Below are 21156 nucleotides of genomic sequence, written 5' to 3'. Positions count from 1 at the left end.
TCAAGCATGGCGAGGTGTTTCGGGTGTCTCTTTATAGGTGGGCTACAGCTGACGTTACCATTGTGTGGTCAGCACACGGCTGCTGCCTGCAGACCACCCAGCAGGCTGCTGCCGCCACCATCGTGACCGACAGGCCAGGCAGGAAACAGGAAACAGGAAGGAGGAGGCAGGACATCCTGTTCAACTAGATCGTCCATTACAACATCACTACGGCATCATTTAAAAAAAAATGTTTTTTAAAGGAGAAGTGATTGAACTATGAAACTAAGAAATATGCTTTCCTTTTTTTCACTTTGCCTTTTCAGACCCTTAAATACTTTTCTTTCAGGAAAATGCAGTTTGATTGTGAATACACATCACCAAAAACCTCACACGACTGAGACAAAAAAACAAAACAAAGGCATAAACATTCAGATGTGCAAACAGAGACAAGACACAAACACACACACACACACAAAGAGACAGGCAAAAGCACAAAGAAATACAGTAAACACAAAGCAGGGTGCAGCCAAAAAGGAAAAAAAAAGACTTTACGGAGAAAATATTCTAAAGTGTGTTTTACAATACAATTAAACATCAAAGGCTGATCTATTCCGCTGTGATCTTTAACACCCCAGTGAACAATCCCCCCCCCCTCCAAACCAACCCACAAACACACATACAATACACACTAAGACAAACACTGCTGAGCATCAGCGCTAATTACTAGAGAGACAGAAAAAAAATCAGGACATATTCAAATGTACGCATTCACCATAAACCACTCAATGTTTTTTTTTACTTGATGTGTTGTATTTCAAAAGTTTCTAAAGTAAGAGCAACTAGGGTGACGGAAGACTAAATGATAGATTTTAATGTATGCATGAGTGAGTTCAAGTGTGATACAATCCATTAGTACAATAAATATGCAATAATAAAAGTCAGACTGGCCTTGTGAACACATAAGCCCTTGAGTTATCCTGAAACTTCTACATTTCTTTAAAGTTCCTGTTAGTGCGCTACATTTAGCAGATAATTATACAAGGTGTGTCTTTATATGATTTACTCTTTAAATCATGATGGTTTCTCTCCATTTGACTCCTATATCACCTTCTCCTTTGAGCCAAAGGGCAAGAAGTCCAATTACTGTACTTTGATATCTCCCGCCACATTTTTCCAACCTGCAATCTGCAAATGAGCATTCTGCTGATGGTTAACTGAGCAAACTCTGCAAAACCCCTTCCAAAATATTTGAAACACCATGGAGGGAAAAAAAAATCCCTTTAAAGCATAGCAAAGGGGCCTGTTAAATTATTTGCTTAAACATGAGCGCCTGTGATGTTTCTATGAAGCAAAATGTTTTCATAGATCTGGTTTTCCATAAGGAGTGAATCCTGAAATGTGCGTTTTTTTTCTTGACAGGATTACAAGTCTATGTGGTACACTTGGCAGATTTTTTTCATGTGATATTAAAAAGAAACGATACACTCTGGGGCTAATCCCCAATTTAGAAAACATTAATGTTGAGAATGAAATTATTACCAGTAACACCAATGCTTGTATGCACACACTGATCACTCTGCACACAACACACACACACACACACACACACACACACAGTGTTTCCTTCCTTTAAGTAAAGCCTCACTGAGCCCCTAGTGTACAGCAAAGTGCCCTGACAATCGGCTCAATGCCCCGGCCAATCACATGGACACGTGACCCTCTAATCCTTCACTGAGAGGGGCAAGTGTGTGTTGTCATTGTTGGTTTTGTGAATCAACGCCCAAAATCCCACCTGATTTGTCAAGAGGGAAAAGAGAGGAAACAAAAAGCGAAGCAAAGACGGTGTTGTGTGTGTAACTGTATGTGAGCATTTAAGGTGGACAGGGCATCCTTTTTGTGTCTTGGTATGTGCATGTGTACTTGCACGGGGTTCTGAGATTACAGTGCTTGGCTGACAGAGTCCACAGCGTGTAATCGTGGGTCCACATGCAAGCACTCACCTTGCTCTGAGGAGATTAACCTAACCTAAGTCCGGAGAGAGCAACAGGCCAGACAGGACAACTTCATTGACCATGGTCACTGGATACTTATCTTACACTAAAAAACACAAGCTAGTCAAAGGACTTCGTCTAAATTGATTCTCTGGGATTTAAATAAAATATTTTGTAATTGCTGTGAAGTAGAGAATAAAATAACTTTGACCTGTACTGTGTCGTCTCATATTTTGTATAAGGGACTTTCAAAAAAGGTATAATTGTTCTTGCTGTAACTCCGGCTCATACTAATTGAATTAAGACTCTGAATGAAGATTTTATTTGCTGTTAAAAATTAATAATATGTATAAAAGATAAGTGTAAGCGTGAATACGGTTCTATGACGGCTGTAAATTTAAAACAACTGCTGTGTTGGTTTTGGAATACAGATTTACATTTCTCATCAAAAACATGGTGTGATTGTTTTTAAATACAAATAAATATGTCATTTTTGAGGCTGCAACCAGTGAAAAATGAGGCAGGTTAACAGAGGTGTCATTATTAATCCTCAGTTTGCAACAGGTTCAACTGTGCGTATGACACTTCACACTGAACTCATCACATTAGAAGAAATAATAACTTAAAATATATATCTAAAAAAAGAATAACATACATATCTATATTTATACAAATACATATATTTAAAATATCATATACTACAATACAGCCTGAGATGGGCAAAACTGCAAAATACAGATTGATGGTGATGTCATCCCGTTAGTTGATGCCTCTTTCATTGTTATTTACAATGTAAAATGTGATTTACACTGAGGATCATAAGAAATTGTTTTATATAAATTATATTTTACATCAGTGTTTGAACTAACCCAACAACAAACCACAGCAGCTGGCATTAAGTGTTTATCCATCATTTATTAATTAGATGAAATCATATTTTAATTGGGGAATACTTTTTGTTGACTTTTAAATTCTTGTTAACTTATGGAGTCAAGTTGTTTGCCTTTTTAAAGTGGAATAAACTTTGAAAAAAGTCAAATAAAGTGTCACACATGGATTAGTAAGTGTGAAGGTGTGCGCCTGCATGTGCACATAATGACCGAACCGGGGTCTAACTCCCTTAATAGACCCATAAACAGCCATTTAAAATTAATTTTATGAGACAATTGTCACCATACTTAAGTAAAAACCAATCAGTGGGAACTTATTCTAGATGAGCTTTGCCCATGACAAGTCTAACTACTCAGAACTAAAAAAAAAAAAACAACAAAATACAACAAGACACAACTTGTCAAAGCAAAAGCGAGCGCGCTTCTACTTACTTTATGGAACAAGAAAATCATCCGGCTGATGTGTAATGTGGAAGGTAGGTGCAGCGAGCAGGTCCGCCGGTGCGTCGGGGGTCCGGTCCGGACTGGGTTGACGAAGACAGGACTCGGGCCGAGACGCACTTAAAATCCAGGAGCGCAACTTAGCAGAGGACGCCGCTGGGAGGGGAAAAAGTCATCTACAGTACACGCTCGGAGTCTCGACTATGTCATGGAGGGCTACAAGCTCTCTCTCTCTTTCTCACTCTCTCTCTCTCTCCCTCGCTAATCGCTCGGTGTGTGTGTGTGTGTGTGTGTGTGTGTGTGTGCGCGCAGGCAGGCAAAGCGCTGCGCGGCACAGCAAAGGTGTCGGTACAGTGGACTGGTGCCGGTGCCGGTGGGTGGTGAAGGTGGTGCTGGTGTACAGCCGGTCGTCTGCTCCGGGGGTTCGGTGTTGTTGTTTCTTCTCCTACCCACAAATCCTGACAGAATCTTTGCATAAACCCTTCTCCTCGCTTTCCTTTTTTTTTTAATTTTTTTTAGCTCATGGCTTCTACTTCTTTCCTATTCTTCTTTCCCCCCTTTTGGAGTCCTGAAAAGGGGGCGGGCTCACATTTCCCCTAACTCGACTTTAATGAAAGAGGCACGTCTGCTCCTAATGGTTTATTATCTCACCAGCCCTGATAGAGTGGACGCAATGGAGTGCTCAGGGAGGACCACTAGAGGAAGATGATGGGTAGTGTGGGCCAGCACTAATCAACCAAGGTGAAGCATGCACAGGCTACACTTCTACAAGTAAAGCTATGAGTTTAACTTTTTTTACTAAAGGGGAGTCTGTGGTTTCATGCATACTGTATTCAATAAAAGGGTGGGTCCACACTTTTTATTATGGTTAAAAAAAATCCAAGCTCTGCTAGTGTCAAGATAAGCATGAATGCAGTCCAGGACAAAAGTGTGGGACCCAGACCACCTGAGAAATGGGTCTCAGTCCGCCTGCAGGTGGACTCTAGTCTTGAGTGAAGTAAGTGTTAACGCCAACACTGATGTGACGTCACATATTGTGATGCTAACTTCCAACAGGGAGAGTTAAATGTAATGGAATATTTTCTCCATAATAAACTGAACTGAAGATGGGGACTGGTGAATAATTTTGTGAAGTTATATTTTATGCCACAAACTAATTCAAACATAACTTTATGGAATAAAGTATTGTATAAAGTACTGTGCTGGAAGACACAGCCATCCTGATGAGAGCGGACTTAGTAAGTGTCGTCAATGTTTCTATACTGCTGTTGTGATGGAAGTAGCATTAGCTCCTGTGCTAAATCAATGTGCCTATGAAATATGTTTTGATGGATGTTTCAAATACAGCATGATACTATAAGTATTACACATCATCATCAATGTCATTGTTAAGGCATATTCACAACATGTATGTCAAACGATAAAACGCTGTTAGAGGTTTTTTTAGAGGGCTTCATCATAGAAATAAATACGTCGCAATGGTGTGCATTGTTAGCTACTGCTACCTCACTATGTACCTTGTTTGAACGCACAGAAAAGGGAAAGAAATATGTGTACAAGTTTAACATAAGAGTTGTGGATGATGGGCAAAATAAAATAAAAAATACAGTTTTCCTTATCTTATTGGATACTTATAGTCTTGATTGGCCCTCCGCAATGTCTTTTGTCTTATTATATTGTGTGTATTGTCATAACAACATTACTCTCCACTCGTGCCCTCTCGCTGGTGGTCCCCATGCTCCCCCAAAAAAGCTTCCGTCTCCCATATGGCGCCAATCATTGTGGAAGAAGCCTCCTATCTGCAGATGATAAGGCCTGACACAGACAGTAAGCATGGGGAATTACCAGGCCCTCATCCATCTAACCGAATGATTTCACAACATCCACTCTACTGGTGTGAAGATAACAATTAAAGCAGCAAGTTTGCCACTTCAGATAAGAGGCAGACAGGCATCACAATGGCTTCATGTACAAAGATGAATCCCAGATAGGCCTTGTAATAATCACGCTGTATTATTCTAATATATGGCTGTCAGATGGAACGATTTAGTATGGTTTGAGTATGTTACGCCATCACATCAATGTTTCTTGTTCAAGTTTTAATCAACCTATGCTTTTACAATGTTACAGATTAAAGTACGTGTTGCAATCTTAGTTGAAAACAACTTGGTTACTCTGGCTTGTAACAATTAAAACAGCATCTCCATAGTTATTATTACCACTGTGACACCAGAACACATATTTTACTCTACAGACCGGTTTGCATTGTTTTCACAACCATGATAATGATTATAGTTTATGTATATTGTGGATTTTCAAAATAGAAGTTGGGCACTTTGTAGCTTTGGACCATGTCTTTGGCTGTCAACAAATATGCACTTACCAGTTCTTTATATTTGGACACAGCATTTTGGGGGGGAGAAAAAATAACAGCAACTGATCCTGTTATTTTGCTATTAAGCAGGCCTCCCTATGGTACCTCACTTTTCAGTGCATTGCTTTAAATTGACACCATGCTAACCTTTCCTTCCTTTCAAGTTCACCTGTGAAGCGTAAAGTATGGTCTGCATTCAGCCAGTCAGTTACGAAGGGAAATAGCAGCCTATCAAATCAGTTAATAAATAAATCAAGATGGCTAATCTGCCCGACAGGTGGACATTACATTTTGTAACACAACACCCGGGGTGTCTGATGACTCAGGGTGCCACCTTCACATCACCTGACCTTTTAATCTTTAATAGCATTTCCTCTACCTTCTCCTGACTTCTCATCATCAATAAGGTGCACTTTGTTGTCACGTTGGTGTTATGAATGCAAAATGACAAATATGAATGATATTCCATACAAGGGTATGCCATGATACGGGTTTTGGTGCCAGTGTGATTGCATGTACCACATTCAGCGTTCCTTCATCTGCCGTCTCGTAGCTTTCTAATGGCGCCTGTTAGCGATTCATCTGAGAGGTCCTTTCTGTGTTCACAAGGTCTGAGGTCGTCTGTGGTCGGCACCTGGAAAGAGAAGCAAAGCAGCAAAGCGTGAGGAGTAGGAGGAAGAGGAGGAGGGAGCACAAACCTGTCACTAACATGGTAATTGTTGGCATAGACGTGTGCAGGATCGACACCTTCCACATAAATGAGTGCAACATGCTCACACAAATTTAGTAGAAACCCTAACGAAATGATGACCTTATTTAAACCATCTGGTTAACAGTTACTGGACAACAGTGTAAGGCAAATTTGTTAAATGCCTTAGAGCAGTGACTTAAACATTTGTACTTTTGTCCAGATCCTCATCAAAATTTTATGTTTTTTTTTATTGCTAACTGTGGATCATAAGATCTATGAACTGTGTCCGCCTTAGTGTTTAGCTTTGTTAAAATTGTATTAAATCATAATCCTAAGTCAGTCATTGTGTAGAACAAACAGCACTAACACAGAATGATGAGACAAAGTCGTCCGAGCATTGTTTCGCATTCGGAGGTAGTAGTTGAAGTACGGCTATTAAAAATGAAAAATGCTTGTCTATATGTGCTCTGTGATTGGCTGACAACCAGTCCAGGTCGACCCCGCCTCTCTCCCAAAGTCAGCTGGGTTAGGTTCCAGCATAGCCTCCCGGCCCTAATGCATAAAAAATGGATGACAATTAAATCGTCCCTCATTTATTGTAGTTAATTGGTTCTAGAACCAGCTGCAATAAATGAATTTCCGTGAAGTAGGGTTCAACATACATAGAGAGCACTGTAAACATGAAGTAACACCCCTATAGTTGCCTTTGTACTCATATTATCTAATATATTATATTATATCATATCTACTAGTATATCAATGACAACACATCAATGGTATGACAGAATGACTCACAAATTGATGTTGGGAAAGTTCTTTGTTATTGCATCCTGAACATAATATGGATTGATAGTATGGCATTAAAAAAAAAAGATCAACATTAACCTGCCATCGATACTCACTTTGACATTTGTCACTGTCAGGACAGCCAGTCTGACATGAACCTGCCATACAGATGTACACTCCGACATGACTGCTAGTTTTGTTTACACCACATTGCACAACTCTTAAGCACAGGAAGGGACACGACAGACGGCAGCCGCTTTCAGCATAGTAAGCTAACAAGTTAACTCGTTGATTCTAAACTTAAGAATGGGTTTGAAACAGTGGGGAAGAAGGGCAAAGTAAGAAGCCAAAAATGTGCCAGCTCCACACAGAATGGGAGATGCTGGACTCAATGCAATATCTTATCAATGTAACATTACTGACACCTAGTGGGCATAATACAACTTATGACTTGTCTTTAAATATTTTTTTGAGAAATAAAAGGCTGTAGTCAACCACGAAATGTACAATTTTATTTTCTTTTTTAGAAAACGCGATTGAGTGAGGGAGTGATATTGGCGATACCATAGTATCTAAAAATTGCCAGTATGGTTAATAGTTTTTTATGGTAGACACAGTTTGACCCTGCATTAGATGGTTTCTTCTCCCTTTATTTGAATAAGGAAAAAAAAACAAAATTTGTATTTGAATATAAACAAATATTCAAATATGACTGTTCTGTGCAATAAGTGAGAAATGCTGCACATTTGGGTGTGCTTAAGAATGTTGAGTCAAGATGAAATGCGGTCAAATGAAAACATTACAGCCAGACTATAACTGCATTGCATATACAATAAATGCTTAGTTGCGTGAGAACACAGTAAGTCCACTGCAGCTTGAATAAATACATATTGTGGCATTTGTGTCATCCAGAGCCAAAGCACTTTATCCTAAATGAAAAGTAATTTCAGTAAAAGTTCGTCATGTGAAACCTTTCCTGTCCAATTCAATATCTCAGCTCGAGATCACATACTGTGTAAGTGTGATGGTTGCTCATTATTCGAGGCGTGAGCGTGCTCAAGTGGAGTTGATTTTTTCGTCAAAGTCAAATTAGCAGTTTAGCAACAATGTTTTAAACATGCAATACTGTGTTTACACACGTTAGGCATTTAGGCAAGTGTAATTGTGCAAGGGTTGGTATCCGGCATAAAATAAGTGGGGGAAATGTGACTGGACAAAGCACGCACGTGTGCTTTGTAGATAGTGATCTGACTGTTAGTTAAACCTCTCCTGGCACTCACCGCAGAGCATGCGTCACAAACTCCTAAAATGTGTGTTTTTGTGATGGAGGTGGAAAGAATGGAATATCTCTAAACACAAACATATTTCCAAAGCAGAAACAGTCCAGCTTTGGTGCAATCTGCTGTGGCTCCGGCTGACGTGAAAACACAAGCTGCCACTCACAGTACATGATGTTGTCAAGCACTCACTGCTCTGGAGAATTAGCCAGCGATTACAACAACGCGACAGAACACTAAGTAGTTGTTGTTGTGTGTCAGTTACATCTAAAAGATCCTTATAAAGTATTTACCACCACCCTCAATCATTCTGTGTGAGCTAACTCCCCATTGCAGTTGACACATTGATAAAAGTTGGATGCTGCCTGATGTGATGATCTACACAGAGATATGACACATTTTCAGAATCTGTAGAAATCTTGAGAAGGATTTTCTATTTTTATTTTGAAAATTCCAATTCAATTCCAATTGTTACATTATTTTTGTTTGGGCTTTTCTTGGCTGATAATTTAATACTGCATATTGGGAAGGAAAAAAAAACTGCACGGTGGTTAGCGTAGGTGAGTTAGGTGAGTTGCGCACTGGCCACACAGCTAGGAGATCCGCGGTCGATTCCCCTCTTGGGTTCTCCCTGTGCGTGTGTGGGTTTTCTTTCTCCCACATCCCAAAAACAAATGAATTTGCCATTCCAAATTGTCCAATGTGTATGAATGTGAGTGTGAATGGTTGTTTGTCTCTTTGTGCCCTGTGACTGGCTCGCAACCAGTCCAGGGTGTACCCCGCCTCTCACCCGAAAACAGCTGGGATAGGCTCTAGCATGTCTGCGACCCTTGTGAGGACAAACAGTACAGAAAATGAATGGATGGATGTTTATAGTTGAAATATGTTTTGTTATTTCATTTCTTAAAATGTCTTGTCTCTTGTTTACAGGTTCAGAAGATGTTTTCCCTTGACAATGATTGCATTTTTGTTTGTGCAGGTTTGTCTAATGCTGTGTGAGTTCACGTACGTATACACCTACCAGTACTGAGCACGTTGCATTCATCATTCAGTCCCAGTGGATCATTTATTGGTGTAAATCATCCAAAGCATCATATTAAAAATGATTTGAAGCTCCTTATTAAATCAGGATTGTAAAGAAAGTGAGGGCAATATCACCCTTAATTAGTTGCAGTGGAATTAGGTGTACAAAGGTGACAAAAAACACTTTTAATTAAGTCATATGGCCTCATATTACATTAACATTTCATTTTTGTTTTAAATCACAATTTCGTAAAGTAATTATTTGCCTACACAGATGAGCATTTGTGATATTAAGTTCACTTTGCTAAAGTTTTCCTTCAAGGAATATTGCATGACGAACTGCCAAGGAGAGTATTAACACAAGCACAAAAGGTCCTGTAGGCATATTGTGCAGTATGTACAGTGTCCAACATTCACTGTACTCTTTCATAGCTATAGTCAGTATTAATACCAGTGTATTTTTTAGAAAGAAATGGCTGATGTTCTGTTCTGATCGTCTCACCGTCCTGTGAAACAAAGCCTTAACCCTTAACTTGGTCAAAACAGAATTAATGTCACTTAACTCTGGAATCTCAGCAAGAAGTAATGACCTTGTTACAACCCCTGACTGAGAACAGTGTCAAACATGAGACAGCATGGGAGATTTTGCATGTGTCGTGTTTAACCAACAGTGTTCTAACTGTACACCTTCTATGCATAATGGATGAGGCACAAGCTGAACAACAAGCTTTCCTTTTGTTCTGCCTGATGCTCCTGTTACATCACAGGAAAAGCCCCATTGTCCCGATGACCGAGCTGACTGGCTGCACCATATCGCCACAAGGTGAGCTGATGTAAACAACTGTTACTACTACATTCAGCTATTACTACTACATTTAGCTCTTTTTGCATGCTTATACTTGTGAGTAGTATCCATATATCCATTGCCTATACCGCTTGTCCTCACAAGGTTGCAGGTAATGCATGTTGGAGCCTATCCCAACTGTCTTCGGGTGAGAGGTGGGGTGCACCACCAGCCAATCGCAGAGCACATACAGTATAGACAAACAACCATTCACAATCACATTCACTCTCATGGACAATTTGGAGTCTCCAATTACCGTAGTATGCATATTTTTGGAATGTGGGAGGTGGAAGCCAGGTATAACATGTAAACTCCACACAGAAATGTTTCAACGGAGATAAAAACCTACGGTCTCCTGAGAGTGAGGCCAACATGCTAACCGCTAAAGCACAGTGCAGCTGTTACTAATATTGTCTGCACAATACGTTTTATTAATATGCCTGTTATATTGCTCTAAATGGGACATTTTGCTTTAAAAGTGAACCAAAATTACTTACTTCCAGGTACCACTACAGTGGAACCTATAATGTCGTAAACAATCTGTTCCTGTATGATGGCTGACCTATTTGGCTGACTATAGAATTGTTCCCATAATAAATAATGCAAACTGCTATAATCTGTTCCAGGATCAAGTCATCAGCGTCATAAAATCTTTACTAACACTACTTCCTTTTTCCCAATAAGCTATTACACGTTGAACACAAGAAGTGACCAAATTCTTAGTAATTGCTGAGATATGTAGAAGGGGTATAGCATTAAATAGCATCTGCTTCTTCCTACTCCTTTTCAGATATGCAAAATTGTGCAAATGTAAATGTGATGTAATTCAAAGTGACTTTTTAAAGGATGTTGGAAATTAACTAAACCGTTAACATTACCCTTATTGTTATAATTAGAGATGTCCGATAATTACTGGTACTGATAAGTATTGGCCGGATAGACAAATAGACATAAAAATGCTGTATAGAGATGGCCAGGATGATGGATGATTTTTAACATACAATGCAAGCCCACCTTCCTTTGTGCTTTCCACAGGCTCTTGACTGTACTGAAGCCGGCTAGCTCCTCACGTTAGCGTCTGGGATGCTAGCTCTTAGCAATTCCGTGAAGCACAATTTTGAAGGTTTTGACATTCTTGCCAGCTCGTAGATCTTGCTTGGTAGTGAATTCACACTTCCTATGATAATAGAAGGTCCGGAAAGCTTGAATCTCCACTTCCTTGCTAGCCGCTGGACTTTCATCTTAGCCATGGTGCCGATGCATCAATATCAGTGGGTAGACAGGAAATCACACGGACGTTGCTCTCATGGCATGTAAAAATGTGGTTGAATAAACAAACAGAGCTGCTTGAAAGGCAGCCAATCTTGGCGGCGGTGTTAATTCCACTACATACAGACATACACACAATCGTTACGTGAAACATGAACACATAAATCTTTCCCTTTTTTGTCCATTCTAACAAGAGAAAATTAGTTAGAAGGAGCTAGCTAACAATGCACGCCTACCTAAGCTACAGCGATATTGTTATTGTAGCAGCTAACACAAAAACTATGTTTATCTGGCAGATTAACATAAAGCTTTGCTCGAGTCTCAGCGTCACTCACAGAAGGGACAGACCTAGCTCAGTATGTGAAATCAGTGCGCCTACAAATATTTTTCTGTAATGTTTTAAATCATCACAATACGGCAACAGACTGTAAGTAACGTGTTATCAATGTACATATTAATTCACGATCACAACATGTACATCAAACAGTAAAACGTTTTTTTAGAGGGAAATAAATATGTGTTTAATTTTCACATAAGGATAATGGGCTAAATCCCCCCAAAAGTGCAGTTTTCCTTTGAGCATTCCATAATTTTTCACAGAATTCAAATAGGAGTCGCCACTAAGCCCGGCACTTCTGTCCTCCCCCTGTGTCAACTCCTAGCAGCCGCAAGTATAATAACCACACTTTGTGTCTTCCTATCGTGGGCTCAAAGTTCTCTTTGTGTCTTCATGATTGCTTCATGCTGGGGGGAGGGTGTTGGGGGGAGGTGGGGAAAATTCACTTTCTGCTAATGATTTTTCCTCTTTTTGAACGCTTGGAGAGTAATTCCCAGTTAACGGCTCCAGCACAAGCACAGTTATTTCATTGTTCTCACTGCAGTTTCTCTAATTGTGCCAATAAAGGCAATATGCCAATATTTTTATTTTTTCTTTTCTTGTTTTCTCTTCAAATGGTACAAAAGCTGTATGTGAAACATGTGCAGCAACAGAAAAGGATCTCACTTCTTGAAAAGTTCCGTTACCAACACGTGAAAGTGCAAATAACACAAACTATGTGCTACACTGTCACTAGCCCCATTTTTTCCACTAATATTTTACTAATATTTAATCTACCAGTATATGGAATCATAATAATTATCCATGGACACAACTTGACGTCAGGGTTGGACTATATTGAAGCTCTTAAAGGGGACCCATTATGCTAATTCGTCAACCCTTAGTATTGAGTTGTAGTCTACTATATAGCAACTACACACTATAATTTGCACAGAAAACTTTTTAGAATTTCCAGAATCTGCACCTATTCTATCCGTATTTCCTTTGATTTGTGCTTCCCGCAAAAACCGTTTTGATTTACTCCACCTATGGCACGCCTCCAGGCATGTGATTGGTGCTATTAACCATATAAAGAAGGTCGGCCCTCTGTGACATCACAAAGGAACGGTTTTACCATGCCTTTTCAAACCAAGCATTTTGAGCCATTCCAAACTTCTTTTAGGGCTCACTTCCAAATGCACAAATGTGTTTTGTGTGGACTTTTTTGATGTGTGCTGACAGCAACTGTGTTTCAGTTTCGTTCGTCTAGCTTTCTGTGTCACTAACATATTAAGGCGTTGTTGCACATCTACCATGGTAGTTTCTTTGATGTAAAAAATGTTGCCAAATATGATTTATTTATTTGTTGCCATTAGCTCTGCTCTTTGAAAAAAAGCAGCAATAGTCCACTATGGACAATACAAGACTAATTTGACTTTGAAAACCCTTAGTCGAAGACAATTCTAGTGCCCTGTGTCTATGTCAATTTACATTCATTCTGACATAGTGTTGTCATTCAGCGGCTATTACATTGCATTAATAGGACATTAGCCACTGCAGGACGCACAGTGTCAAGGAACCGATACTAACGTGCAAGTCTGTTATGTTTTATTTATATCTAATATGTATGCTGTATTTGGTAATAAGAATGTAAACGTGACCACCGGTGTGTTCATGTCTAAAGGGCTCTAATAATGTAAAAAAAGTTGTATTTGGAAAGTCGTAAACAGGTTTTCCATGTTCTAACTATGAAAATATTACATTTATACATAAGGAATCCTACTTCATGGAGGTTCACTATTCACTAATTAATGAGGGATGTATTCCTCTAAACTGTCTTTCGGTGTGAATGTATGTGTATATGTATCCTGTGATTAACTGGCACCAAACCCAAGGTGTAAGGCCAGCTGGGATAGGCTCCAGCTTATCTGTGGTGTCCATAATGACGACACACTGAATAGAAAATTAGTGGATGAATCCGAAGTCAGTTGTTTTTATTTGTCTTCCATTTGTAATTATTTTAGTTGCAATGGCTACTGGTTCAGTATTGGTTGAGGTATTTTAACGGGGCCACCAATCTCAAGGCAAAACTTTGCCTAGAACACAAAAGCCAACAGCCCCCACTGTTTCCACTCGCCGTTGTAGCCATTACACAGCAGCCCCTCATGCAGCTGTTGACCTTGACAATTAAGGATCACTAAGCATGGCAACGCTACTTTTTCCACACCCCCTACAAGTATCTGATAGCATCTGACTGTGAAATAAAGAATACAATGCATCTCAATGAGACTCTGATGTATTCCGCTGGAGTCTCTCGACCGTCGACACAGGCCCGTGTTGCGTGGTGGATCTCAGCAGATGAGCGGCTGCGTCTAAAGCTCTTTGTGCCTTCAGGATCACCCCCAACTCATTCTTATTCAGACATGATCAGAGGGGAGGCAGGCAACTGAGATTAGCTGCAGATCAAAAGAGCTGCCTCGCGCCAGCGCTTGTGTTTTGTAGATTTAGGCCGCCCCGGCGCATTGCCGTTGTATAGTGGCGCCGGAGCGTCATACTGATTTTTTTTTTTTGGCCTCGACAGCGCTCAGGGGTGTGGATGGTAGGGGAGTTTATGCGCAGGAGGTCGGAGAGCTTCTGGAAATGTTCAAAAATTGAATAATAAAAAAGATAGACGAGCATGAAAAGGCAATCAGGAGTAAAGTGACGATACTATAAGCTATTACAGCGGAAGAAAAGACACTTTCACCACTTTCCATATGGGAAATCAAACTGCTTCCATATGTGAAATAGCTCTTGGTTCATTGAGAATTTATTTAAAATGAAATGTGCTTTCTACAGGAACATAATAACGAAAGGCCTGCTTTCTGTCAGAGGTCTTAACAAAATACTTGTCAATAAACAGCAAATTACTGCCACACTCTATGGAAACCTTCTCATTTATGTACAGAAAGCCCAGTCAGAACTTGACAAAGCATAGATGGATTAAACAGCACTCTGCTTGTTTTAACTAAACAAGCAAGACTCACATGTCTGTGTTTGAGTGTGTTTTCAAGCAAGTCACCTCTTCTGAAAACTCAATCGTCATAGTGAATATTTATCACTGACCTGTGACAATAACTCAACCCCGCTTTCTAATACATGACAAGTAGACATGAGGTCAAACGACATGAGCAAGTCTCCAAAGACAGGGAAGTAAATGTGTTAGTGCACTCACCACTCTACAGGGAGAGAAAACAAGACATTTCCGAACTCTGCTGCCCATCAAAGCTGCAGAATTCAGGGGACAGAAAACCTAATAGGTAAAGAGTGAACAGTAACTGGGTCAAGGGGTTTTCTATATGGTGATATTTGATTTAACAGTTGTTATTAATTGTAGCAGATAGGAAAATACATATCAACATATTAACAAATTAAGGGGGGGGGGGGAGGTTTTACTGGTTAAAGATTAAATGATTCATTAAAAACCTGCACCTTGCCGGTTTTTAATTTTAACTCATTTTGTTGTCTATGATAAAATACAATTTCTCTATTGGGTTACAGGTTTCACTTTGTCTCCGAACTTGGTCTCAGTGTGGGTTTAAACACCAAACCCGGTGATGCATATTCTTATCAAAGTGTGTATTTGCTACATGGGGAGCTACCTTGAGGAAATGAGTCATTTTTAAAGCAAACAGCATGTTGAAGCGCTTTTCTATCACCAATGGTTGCAAACTGTGCACAGAGATGTTCTAAGCAATTACCCTTAAATGTACCAGTAACCTAAACTGACTGTGAAGAATTAGAAACAGAGAAATAACACTATATTAAGTTACACTTTAACGCCTCCAACCATTTGTCTTACTTTGGAGGTATAAAAACGTAGACGTTAAAACTTTAAGGCACACTTTTCCAGGTGCCTCGGTGATATATTCCCTAACTGCGCAACAGAGATGATTGGCAACAGCTGGTAAGTAACCACGCCTTCACCACTGGAGCGTCTCTGGTGTCATTGTGCTGTGCCAATGCAAGAAAAACTTTAAGTAAACAAGAGTTGAATATTTGTTTTGGCCTTGTTCACGCTGGTATATCAGACACAGATACGATTCATTCAATCCAGAGATGAACAATAAACAAAATAATTCAAGATAGTTGGCTCACATATTTAAATGGTTGCCTTTTATGCCCTTAATGTGTCATCACAATTTAATATTAAAGCTAAAGGAAACACTCACCTGTGCCGTTTTTCTGCTTCCCCAGGAAGTTATGCTCTGCAGCACCAGCTGAGGCCCAAATACTTCAAATTTAAAAAAAAACAACTGAGGGCAAAAGGGGTTACAGAAAACAGAAAACTACAAATACCCACAAACCGCCCAAAATAAATGCCCTGCATGTACTAAAGCCAGACCAGCTGGCTTTGAATAGAAACCCCCGATTTGGGTTGTGCGTTTGCCCCCAATGTCTATCCTCATCTGAGCTGAAATCAGGTGTAGTTCTTTCCAAACACCCCCTGACCCCCGATGCATGCCGCCCCTACCACTGTCCCAGCTCCTTCCACCTGCCCCTGTCAATCAAACTCTGGGTAAATTTAGCCTTCAGCAGGATCAGTGACAGACCCGACTATGCCACACACACAAGCACACACATATGGCCCATACCTTTGTCAGTACTTGCGCATACTGTATAACAGGGATCGGTGCCCCAACAAGAATGCTGCCATCATCTGAATGACAGACGCCCTCCCCTTTTTCACCTTCACTTGTCCCAGATTTACAATGTGGAATTCTTGGCATGTTGTATGCGGTTTTCCAGATCACAGCTGAAAAACTGATGTGCAATTTAGAATTCAAGCTAAAAAAAAAAAAAAAGGTTCATAGCAGTTAACCGGTTCAATTCCAAGCATTTTTCAAAATTCACCCCCTTCAGCACCAGCCATTTTACATGCTTTTACTTCGATTCCACCCTCGGGCATCTTTGTGTGGAGTTTGCATGTTCTCCCTGTGAATGTGTAGGTTTCTCTGCAGACTCCGGCTTCCTCCCCCATTCCAAAAACATGCTAGGTTAATTGGCGACTCCAAATTGTCCATAGGTATGAATGTGAGTGTGAATGGTCGTTAGCCTATATGTGCCCTGTGATTGGCTGGCATTATTGTCTGTTTTGTTTTCAGAATTAAAAAAATTGTACTTAAGAATTTTAAAACATTACTTTTTAAATGTAAAAAAAAAGACCAATACAGTCTGTACGGATTTATTGTGGTAAAACATTCAACTTTGGCAATAATTACATTGAAACCTTATTTTTTCGACAAAAAACAAGCATTTTTTTCATAAGAAATAATATAAATCCAATTAATCCCTTCCAGACATTTAATAATGTTAGAAAAAGTATATTTTACAGAGAATAATAACAGAAAACAATGCAAAATGAATATTTAGCATCACTTTAGCCTTTATTGAAGCATAGTGAACACAGAGGTGAGCAGAAAGAGGAGGGCACATGGAGGCTATTTCACTCTTAACGTAACTTTAAAAGAGTGGACGGTATACTTACGCAATTGAACTTTATTGTTGTAATCTTTAGCAGTACACTCATCATTACACACGCTAGCCTGGCTCATATTCTGCAATGTGTCTCCTTTAAATTGTTCCCTCCGTGTTAACTAGAAACCTTTACCTTGTAAAAAACCCTACCTTTGTAAATTGGCACATTGTTATTTTTTCTAAAGTTCAATAGTGTTTATCAAAGTGTTGGCACTTTCTTTGGTGTCGGGTGGGTTATTTTGCAGCCACAATAAAAAAAACTACACAGAATACTCATTGAACACCTCATCAGCACAGGTCGCACAGTGTTTGGAGAAAGAAAGGAGACAAATCAAGAGTTTTTCTTCATTCTGTGTGTGTTCTATGAACAAATAATACACACACACACACACACGCAATCAAGATGATTAAAGGATTCTCCGGACTCTGTCTTAAGTGTCCTAACTCTCAAAGAACCACAATCCATTTTTCTCATGGGAGTCATCAATGCACAGATGCTTTGTTCAGGCACTACAGTCTGCAGAATGATACGCAGCCACACATACTTTGTTGGGCGTACTGTTTGGCCATACAGTAATTGAGAAAGTGTACCAAAACAGAGAACTATTTTTTGGGCAATAATTTTTGTTGACAAACGAATCATACTAGGGCTTATGAAAACCGAGGTTGCACTGTATTTCTAGTTCTATTTCGTATGGGGGGGGAAATAAAGTCACTCTGATTAAACACCACCAACCTCAATACTATTGTTAAGAATTTGTTTAACAACATGCTGCTATCTGCCTGTGCTGTCATCAGAAATCGGATTGTTTTGAAAATGAGCAAAATGTAGTATTTCCAATATCATATTTGACTGTTGACTTTTGTAAGCTAATGACCTGAGCTATAGATGCTGCCAAAATCATGAATGGATAATCTTTCCTTTCAGAGCCAGCAGCAGTGAAACATATGAATCACAAACAATCCAAGGGAGCAGATTAGCCATCATTGATAGCATCTTGTGTAATGTGAAAATACCATGCAAAATGGTACACACCTATAATTTGGTGATTCGATGCTCATTTTACTAAGTGTTTTTTTTAACTGATGTTTTTTGGAAGAGGCACAGGGCTCAGGAAACATACTTTTCAATTTCACCTGATAAAAATCAACATCTCCAGCCGAGAGAGAACTTATGAGCTCTCCAAAAAATGCTGACACGGCAGCAAGTCATTTCTCCTGCTAAATGATACATTCACCTAAATGTCATTATCAACAACTGTAACAAGCATATTCTATGTGACTATTTTCATAATAGTACAGCTTTGAGCGGGTGGTGGGGGGGGGGGGGGGGGGGGGTTGTAATGTTATCAAGTATTTTCGAGTTGAGTAGATGCCACAAAAGTCAGATGCCCCTTACATTACAGCGTTATGTTGCTTAGAATTTGGACATTCAAGGTTGATGGAAAGGAAAGATGAGTAAAGTATGGATTTTTTTTCCCAGAAAATATTCAAAAGTCTGCTTTGAAAGGCGTTCCCTCGGTGATAGGTATATGTGCACCCCCCGACTGTCAAATATACTTTGTATTGATCTGGTTGTATTGCTGCATGTTTCTGGGCACAGCTAATTAAGTCATCTGTTTATTTTAGGTTATTTCTACCACAATGACTAACTGTGCCACATTCTGGATCAGTCTGCTCTGATATTTGTGCTGACCTCATAGACAGGAATTCAGTAATATACGAGGGTGGGGCCGGGGTGCGGTAAGATGGTGGATAGTGGTGGGAGTTAATTCAATTATGACAAGCCCAGCAGATGAGGGTGGGAGTCAGTGTGAGGATGAAAGTAACCTTTACGTGGTCAAGGTACCCGGAAAAAATGCTTTATTGCTTCATCTTTAATGTTACACAAACTTTTAAACAAACATTTTAATTGTCCTGCATTTGTATGTGTGTGTTTGTTTTCTTGGATAAAGGCTTCCTATAAACAGATTGCCTTACAATTCCATACCAATCCATTCCAGAAGGTTCCAGTTGAAATCCAAACGTACAATACATACTTCCCATACAAGATAATGTAAATCCAATTCATTTGTTCCAGACACCCAAAATTGTTGACACAAAACACTTTTTTTTATTGTTTTACTATAATAATTTTATGTGCAGAAAACAATTTGAAATGCATATAAATTAATATTCAAAGGGATAAAAGAAAAATCAGTGCCTTAACCAAAGACGGCTATGAAAGATTGAGATCCCCATAGACACCACCTTTTTGTGTTTGTCACCTTCTTTCCAATGTGTGTCACCACTTTGCGGTGAAAAATCACTATTTCACATTTTCCCCAAAATGTATTAAGTAATAAATAATTATAATTTGTGGTTGTTAATGGCCTATTATTAGTAAAAACTAAATATTCAACTTGAAGAAATGTGTTATATTGCAATTTGATATGTTTGACTCTCTCAATTAAAGGGGACTAATAATGCTCATTTTTGGCCCTTTGTATTGAGATGTGGGCTCCTGTAGAGCACACGATAACCAGAACGGAACGCTTTCGAGATCCACCCATGGCCGCTGTGATTGGTCACACTCACAAGCACTCCGGAGTACTTCTGGAATACTGACAAACCCCACTGACAAACCCCAAAACTCTAATTTTGTCAATGGAGGAGTTGATAATAAATGAATGAAACCTTTGGAGAGCTACTTGAAAAGTGGTAAGGAGCTACTGGTAGTCTATGAGCTAGTGTTTGGAAACCCCTGACTTACTGTGTATGAACTCAAAGAGTGGTAACGCAGGCAACGCCAGTGCTCAGGAGAAGCCGGACCGAGGGCACTGCCTCCATCTTGCCTGCCTGAGGATGAGCACTCATTGTTGGACACACTTTGTCAGAAGCACCACCGTGCCGTGGAGTTCAGGAGAACCGGGATGTGAGGGTTCTGCGTCCACCTGCCTATCTGAGGTAATTTGCATGCATGTAGGTAAGACACTCCCTGTATGCGCACTCTATAATGCTACACAAACAACCCCTGATTGCACAAAATAAACACAGTGCTAACACAGTGAAATCTTTCACAAAAAGTGCAGCAGAGCAGGGATGAGTGTAGGTGTACCCTGGCACGCCCATATAAAGAAGTTCGGCCCGGCTCAAGTCCGACTAGCCTGGGACAATAGTCTAAGAAGTTTTAAAGGCCTGCAAGACAACGACAAGGATAAAAAAAAGGAGTTGTTCTGTTTTTTATAACCTGTAGTTATGATATGGCTTTCAGTTCATAATTAAATAATGACATAAAATGTATACTGCAATGTTTTTACGCTGAATCTCTGGGTGGGTTTGTGTATATTTGTCACAGCACTACTGTACAATACTGTACAATATTCCTTTTGGCAATTTCAGCACATTTGTCTCCTAATTCAAATAGGGATGTTAAAATAAATATTTATGTGCAAATTTGTGTGCTTTTCCCCTTTTGCCAGCAGTGCAGTCCGAAGGGTGTGCTGACTTCAGCCCTCTGCAACACACAAGGTCGCTCTGTGTGTGTTCAACATTATAGAATGAGAGGAGGCCGTTAGCGCACAATCCCCGCAACGCACATACCTTTCTGCCCCACAGGCCCACCAATCCAGACACAAACTCCAGGACTGTATGTTTATTGAGTGTCTCAGGGTTAGACTGCTGATTTAGGACCCCCTTGCTCAGGCACCTTTAAGCAGCGTTTTCACGGTGAATCACACTCAGTGAAAACATTGAGAGTGATTCATGATGAAGAT

At 39.8% G+C, this 21156-nt stretch overlaps 1 protein-coding gene across 23 annotated transcripts in view; it reads right to left on the bottom strand.

The window, feature by feature from the left end:
• Positions 1–16322, bottom strand: part of mef2cb (myocyte enhancer factor 2cb) — a 69786-nt gene extending 53464 nt beyond the window's left edge. For 8 of the 23 annotated variants that reach the window (XM_058072145.2, XM_078789707.1, XM_078789706.1 and 5 more), the window contains exons 1-2: positions 16096–16322; positions 6198–6312 (exon numbers count right to left, since the gene is read on the bottom strand). The gene's annotated coding sequence lies outside the window, so the exon portion shown is untranslated. Of the gene's footprint in view, positions 1–3295; positions 4400–6197; positions 6313–16095 lie in introns of those variants that run through there. The other 15 variants (XM_078789708.1, XM_078789711.1, XM_078789709.1 and 12 more) reach the window with 4 other exon arrangements.
• Between the last annotated feature and the right edge of the window lie 4834 nt (positions 16323–21156).

Source organism: Doryrhamphus excisus, linkage group LG3, assembly GCF_037039965.1.
Source record: "Doryrhamphus excisus strain RoL-2023G ecotype Guam linkage group LG3, RoL_Dexc_Guam_v1.1, whole genome shotgun sequence".
Classification (NCBI taxonomy): domain Eukaryota; kingdom Metazoa; phylum Chordata; class Actinopteri; order Syngnathiformes; family Syngnathidae; genus Doryrhamphus; species Doryrhamphus excisus.
Note: the sequence above shows the minus strand (reverse complement) of the source record. Positions and strands in the feature narration are given on the sequence as shown.